Raw genomic sequence first — 7,114 nt, 5'->3', positions numbered from 1 at the left:
CTACTGGAGCCCAGATGGTCTGTATAACTGTAAAATTGAATGCATGGTCGAGTTGAAACCATTGGGAGAATGAAAAGAAAATCCAATAATAATCAACTTTATACGATTAGTTAATTCGTAGAATGGAGATGATTTACATAACGTAAGTACACACTGTAGGCTAGTTGTTTTTCAGAACCCTGGACAGCGACACGTCCCGCAGAACACACAGACACCAATTTCACTACACTGTAAAAGGTGTTAAAGTGCAATTGTTACCATTAAAAAGCTTGATTTAACCAATAAAACTTGTCCCGGGTTGGTGGGGTGGGGGTGGGTGGATTACCCCATTAGTGAGGCATGGCCATTTCTCATGGTTTCCAATTTTATGCTATAACAAGTAATTAGCAAATGTTTCCATGTATTTCTCTTAATAATGTATTGGCTGATGCATTATCATATTGTACATTCTAGACTCATATACTACAACTTAATCATGAATGTGAACTATTCTTAAGGTGGCCATCTTTCTTCATCTTCCCCTAATTATTTAAGAGTCAGTAACCTTACTCTTATACAATATACAATGCCATTATGTTTCTGATCTTAGCATTGGAAGCATACTGAAAATATGCATATATGGGACATGGTTTACACAAATAGAGGATATGTATTTACGTAGGCATATACCTGTGTATACAATATGTTTATATACACTTAAGTTTAGGCTATTTAGGATAACCTCCATGTCCAGGGTCATACAATAGCTTCCCACACAGTGTAAACATGTGCCATAATGTGTGTATATTTGTTTAGAAATCATCATCATTTTAAGATGCACCTTTGTTGGAGACCATATTAAACCATGAAGCATGGAGCCATGTGGTGCATGCAGAGCAATAGCTCCTCCAAAAATGAAAAATGTCTAATTGCTTACAAACTCTCATGTTGTTTCAAAATTGTAAGTTGTTGTTTTCAGAATTATGACTGTTATCTTTTTAGAGCTGACTTCTATTTGCATCACTGAATCTTTATTTTCCTGTTTGTCACCGTAAAGCTGCTTTAAAACAATCTGTATTGTACAAATCGCTATGTAAATAAAGATGACTTGACTTTTTTCCATGGAAAATGTATCTTTTTCTTTTATAAAAAGAAGACAGTTACCACATCTGTCAAGCTCCAAAAGACTGCCAAAACTCTGGAATGTACTTCAAATCCCTACTCAGCATGTCAATGCTTTGGGCCAAGTTTGACATCACTGAAGCCACATGGCATTGATTTTCATATGGTGTGGTAACTGCACATAACGCAGCAGTTTGAATATATAGAATGGAGAATGATATTTGAGAACTGCAATGAAAGAAAAAAGTTTTCCATGAATAAAGACATGAGAGCTCTCTCAGTCACAGAGAGCTATTATATGGTCTTCAAATATAGTGCACACATATGGACATTTCAGGGTGGGAAATTAACTCTTGCCACCTGCCAAATTCAGGTAGGATATTTTTATTTAGTATTAGTTATTTAATTATTATTACAATGGCAGATTATTTTTTTTCTCAGATTGACCTTTGGATTTGTATTAATATGTTCCTTGGGGTCATTTATAATGTTAATAATGTTTGCAAACACACACACACACACACAAATATATGCAGAAAAATAATTTTCAACTCTCATTAAGGGGCGACTGACTTGTCAGTAAACGGCCATTATGATTGGCTAATGTCACCTTTGCCCTTAAGTAAACCTTTTCTAAACCAGCAATATAAAACCATAATTTATAGACAATGCATTATGAAATTGTTTACTTACGCTTTGCGATGCAGCTGTGGACAGATCCAATACCAACGGTTGCTTCATCTTTCAAAAGTTTCGTTGGAAACACTTCATTACACTGTGCTTCATTTTCTGCAGCCAAATGCTCCGAACAAACTTTCTGAAGTCTGTGCGCAAACATGCTGTTTAAACAGGATGAGTCAAAACGTTAGTGTACTCTTTTATTTTTCCTGTTGATTAGAGTAGCTCAAGCACTTTAAGTATACATGTCAGAAATTGAACACGCATACTTAATCCAGTGTAGACAGCATCCACACTAAAGCCCTGTTCACACTACAAGCCACATGCAACGACAAAGCGACACGATCCCATTCATTTCAATGGAGAGCTGGCGATTTCCAGCGACATGAGTGACAGCGACCGGATTTGCTTTTGACTGGACGCAACGCACGTTGCACGCAGGTCCACTGTGGGCGGGACTTATTATGGTGCGATAAAGTACATGTCATGTCTTTCCCCGAGGCCTGTTGCAAGAAGCCGTTTCGCTTTTTACCCAGGTAAGTTTGCGTTTAGTTGGAGCAAACTCTTGAGTTTTCGGGGTCAAGAATGTGGGTTGGATTTGAGAGGGTTTTGTCGCTATGGTAATGGCTACCATGCTTCGGAGTAGCTTTTATTAGAGATCGCAAACCCAAACTGGACCAATCAGCTGTGAGCAAAGTGACCTATATCTGATACAAGCCACTCCCCTGAATCTCTTGCTTCAAATTAAAGCAGTTTACAGTGAAAGAACTTTACAGACAAAATTACCCGTTTTTTGCTGCTAATTATTTACTATATTCATATAATATGAATCATAATATTTATAATTCATATAATATATTCAAATAATTATTATATGAACTGGCAATTAATATTAAACTTTGCATTTAAATTAAATATATACATATAAATAAGTTTTAAAGGGGTGGTTCAGTGTTTTTTTTTCTAGGCTTGATTGTGTTTATGGGGTGCAGTCTAACATGTGTTAATGCTTAGTTTTTTTTTAAAACGCATTATTTTTCACATAATTTACCTTTATTCCACACCGCTCTGTCCCTTCTCTGAGAAACACACTGATCAATTTCCTGCTTTTATGAAGCCCCTCCCTCAGAAATAGGCGATGGGCTCTGATTGGCTAGGTAGCCCAGTGTGTTGTGATTGGCTAAACCGCCTCTAAACATCCCGCCCCTCTCCTCAGCGGCATGTGCTCCGGTTGTATTGTAAACAAAGGCGTTGTTAATATCGCTTATCAGTTTGAGCCCGATTGCGAAGCAGAGGATATTATTGAAGAGGATCGTGCAGAACCTGTGCAAGCACAGCTTTTAATGGTAGGTCTATGCTTTTTGTTTGTTGTTGTCTCATACTTTTAGATACGCTGTTATTTGTAAATGCTACTGCTTATGTTAACTTTTAATATACAGTTTTATCCTGATTAAAGCTTTAATACAGTATGGCAACTGCACGCGCGTCCATGTTTAACACTTCTCATAGCTATGTGAAAATAAGTGTATAATTGTAACAGTTCATTGCTGGAGCTGAGCTGAATGAGAGAGAGAGAGAGAGAGAGAGAGAGGGAGAGAGAGATGCAGAGCGTGTGCAGAGCAGGGGGACGCGAGGAACAGTAATTTCACTCCACTATCTTTGAAAATAGGCTCATTTTCCAACTCCCCCAGAGTTAAACAGTTGAGTTTTACCGTTTTTGAATTCATTCAACCGATCTCCGGGTCTGGGGGTAGCACTTTTAGCTTAGCTTAGCATAGATCATTGAATCTGATTAGACCGTTAGCATCTCGCTCAAAAATGACACCATTTTTCAATATTACCGCTGCTTTAGAACATTGATTTTGAAACTTGTGAATCCATTAGAATCGCGATTCATATATGAATAGATTTTTACGTGCACCTCTAGTTTTCTATTCCTCTTCTCTAAAGCAGCACAGCATGGCCTCGCCCCCTTTGCTATCTTTTTCCGAGGGCGGGGTTTATATGGGATTGTGATGTCACGAACCTGGGAAGTAACTCGTTGTAGTCCCTACCAACCGTTTTTGTAGGCATTAAACTGCCAGAATTGTAAGACGATATCTCCGTTTGCATTGAACTTTCAGCTTCGTAACTTTGCAGATATTGTTTATGCTCAAACAGCAACATTTCACACTAGCTAACGTTAAAAAAGTGAAATTGCAATGAACCACCCCTTTAATCTATAAACGTGTTTTGAGCTCTTTGTGAAACTATATAAATTATTAAATTGAGTTGATTCATTTGTATAGTCAGATATTTTCTTTCTGCTGCCTTCTCAAACATTTGCTGTTAATCACAAACTCTGTCTGGATCAAACCCTGAGTTGACAGAGAACGTTTATATCAAGCATTGTGAGCCCACTGAACCTGGGGCCTGTACCATGATGGTAGTTGAACAAAGTCAGAGTTACAGGATTAGTTTCGAGTTGACAAAACCAAACCACTCCAATCCGGCTTTGTTAGTACTATGATGTTGATCATCAACTTTTTTTGTCAACTCAGGCTTTGATCCTGAGTTTGTGGAGCACGTGCACATGATGTGATGAAACATCACCCACATAGCAAACAATCTTGGCCTGAATGTGGTCTCAAGCTGGCACTGTTGGCCTCCTGTCGGCAATGGCATGTACCCTTTCAGCCAGAGCTGGGCCATGTGTGGCTATGATGGCACAGTGTGGATCACGGCAAACAATATGAAGGCCGACTGTTGGTGGGAGGAGTGTGGCCCAGATCAATCCAGTGATCATGTGGCCCAAATCAGGCGTGTGACCTGACAGCATATTGTGATGCATGGTCAACAAGATAAATAAATTATTGCATGATAAAGGTTAAATGATCACAGAAATGTCAATGAAGTGTAGTAGCCTATTGTTTAAATTTAATCTTTGAAATGGCAAGTCAAAACAAAATGAAAAGTTATCATTTCAAAATTAAGCAAATTAGTAAATCAACAAACTGCATTAAACTGCACTTAATTATAAATTATTATTCTCAGTACAAATCATCTTAGAATCCTTACAGATAAAGTGTGTGAGAGAGAGAGCTTATCTAACCATTATCATGCAATATATTATTTATCTCATTTACCATGGGGCACATAATTTTAATTCACAATTCAAAAATTGCTTTATTGGCATGGCTGTAAATGATACAATATTGCCAAAGCTTAGTATACATGTACAAACATATATAAAAAGTAATTATAATATAATAACAATAATAATAATTAAATGAACATCACATTAATAGAATGGAATATTATAACATCTTAGAAGTATTAAACTGTAACTAATTAGAATGTGTGAACATTTGATACCACAGTCTTTAACTTACATAGATTACATACATATTATTAATATGCTGTCATCATGCACAAGCATTCAATAAAATTATCATAAAATTATTGTAATTTTATCCAAATCTTCGGTATCCATGTGATGCTTTGTGTTAGGAACAGATCCAAATTCAAATTCAGCGATATTTCTATTTTTAGCGTTTTAACAACTTAACCCTCTGGTTGTGTTCGGGTCAATTTGACCCAGAGAAGATTTTCTTTTTTTCCCGAAAATACTAGTTAATGCTATTGCATTTGACTCAAACTTACTGACTTTGTTTACACAAGGTATAAGTATTTTTTTTACTTTTTTACAAGTAAAAGTAATTTTTTGTGGGTTTTATTCCACCTTGTCACACTTGGTGTACCCAGTCAAAAATGACCGGCCTACAATCAATTGCTTATAAATCTCTCATTGTGCTATATTATCACCAAATATTAGATTCAATCTTTTTATCAACTTGTTTTCTTTCATTTAAGACTGGTTTTGTGTTTCTATTTGCATCTCGTTAATCGTAGGCCTCATTTATGTGAGAGTAGATAGGCTACCTAATTTTTTGAGTGGAAAAAAGCACTTTTTTATGAATAATTTTCACAATATGAGATAAAAAATTATGAAAACTTGCACTGTTTATCACACTTGTGTGGTTTAATGTTTAATCAGGAAGTTTGCTTGGAAATGCTTTTATTTTGTAAAAAAAAAATGGCACAAAGTCACACTTGTGGTGTTCCACAGCCATTGAAAGTGAATGGGGAAGAATGAAAGTAAGAGAAACAACTAATGTTACTCACGCTACCACACACACACACACACATGTATACAAACTACTGCGGATATTACATGCTTTCTATTTCATCCTACCCTAAACGGCATCCAATATCCTTTCATCAATCTGACATTTGAAATCTCTGAATAAAAAATAAAACAAGGTAATTGCAACTTCTCACTATTCTAACTTTATAAAAAAGAGTTGCAAGATAAACTCACAATTGCAAGAAAAAAAGAATTGCAAGAAACTCCCAATTGCGAGAAAAAAGTCAGAATTGCACGATATAAACTCGCAATTGCGAGAAGAAACGAATTTGTGAGATATAAACTCGCAATTGCGAGAAAAAAAGAACTGCAAGATAAAGTCGCAATTGCAAGAAAAAAGTCAGATTTGTGAGATAAAAAGTCTCAATTAGGCCTACCTTGTTTTTTTGATTCAGTGTGAGAAACAGGCTTCCATAGCTTTATGAGAACATGAAAGTTTCAAAACCTCAGAATATTTTTTCTAGAAGGGGTGATAAAAGAATGTAGATGAAAGAAAGATTCTTTTGAAGCAGAGTCAATGCAGGCTAAAGACAAGACAGTTTGAGTGTGTGTGTGAGAGAGAGAGAGAGAGAGAGAGAGAGAGAGAGAGAGAGTTATAATGTCAGATTGACGAAATTATATTGTTTGCCGTTTAGGGTAGGATGAAATAGAGAGCATATAATACTCGCAATTGTTTGTATACATGAATGTGTGTGTGTGTGTGTGTGTGTGTGTGTGTGTGTGTGTGTGTGTGAGAGAGAGAGAGATAGAGAGTTATAAAGTCAGATTGACAAATGATGTTGGTTGCCATTTAGGGTAGCATGAAATAGAGAGCATATAATGCTCGTAATAGTTTGTATACTGTGTGTGTGTGTGTGTGTGTGTGTGTGTGTGTGTGAGAGAGAGAGAGATAGAGAGTTATAAAGTCAGATTGACGAAATGATGTTGGTTGCCATTTAGGGTAGCATGAAATAGAGAGCATATAATGCTCGTAATAGTTTGTATACTGTGTGTGTGTGTGTGTGTGTGTGTGTGTGTGTGTATGTGTGGTAGCGTGAGTATGCATGCATACACACATGCACAGGTCCAAGACTTTTATTTTTGTAAGCACACATGTACAAATGTGAGCATAATCAACATGCTCCTGAACACTAGTTTTTTTCTCTTACT

This window comes from Sinocyclocheilus grahami, unplaced genomic scaffold (assembly GCF_001515645.1).
Source record: "Sinocyclocheilus grahami isolate Dianchi unplaced genomic scaffold, SAMN03320097.WGS_v1.1 scaffold576.1, whole genome shotgun sequence".
NCBI classification, from domain to species: Eukaryota; Metazoa; Chordata; class Actinopteri; order Cypriniformes; family Cyprinidae; genus Sinocyclocheilus; species Sinocyclocheilus grahami.
The sequence above is the reverse complement of the archived record's forward strand: the minus strand, read 5'-3'. Positions refer to the sequence as shown.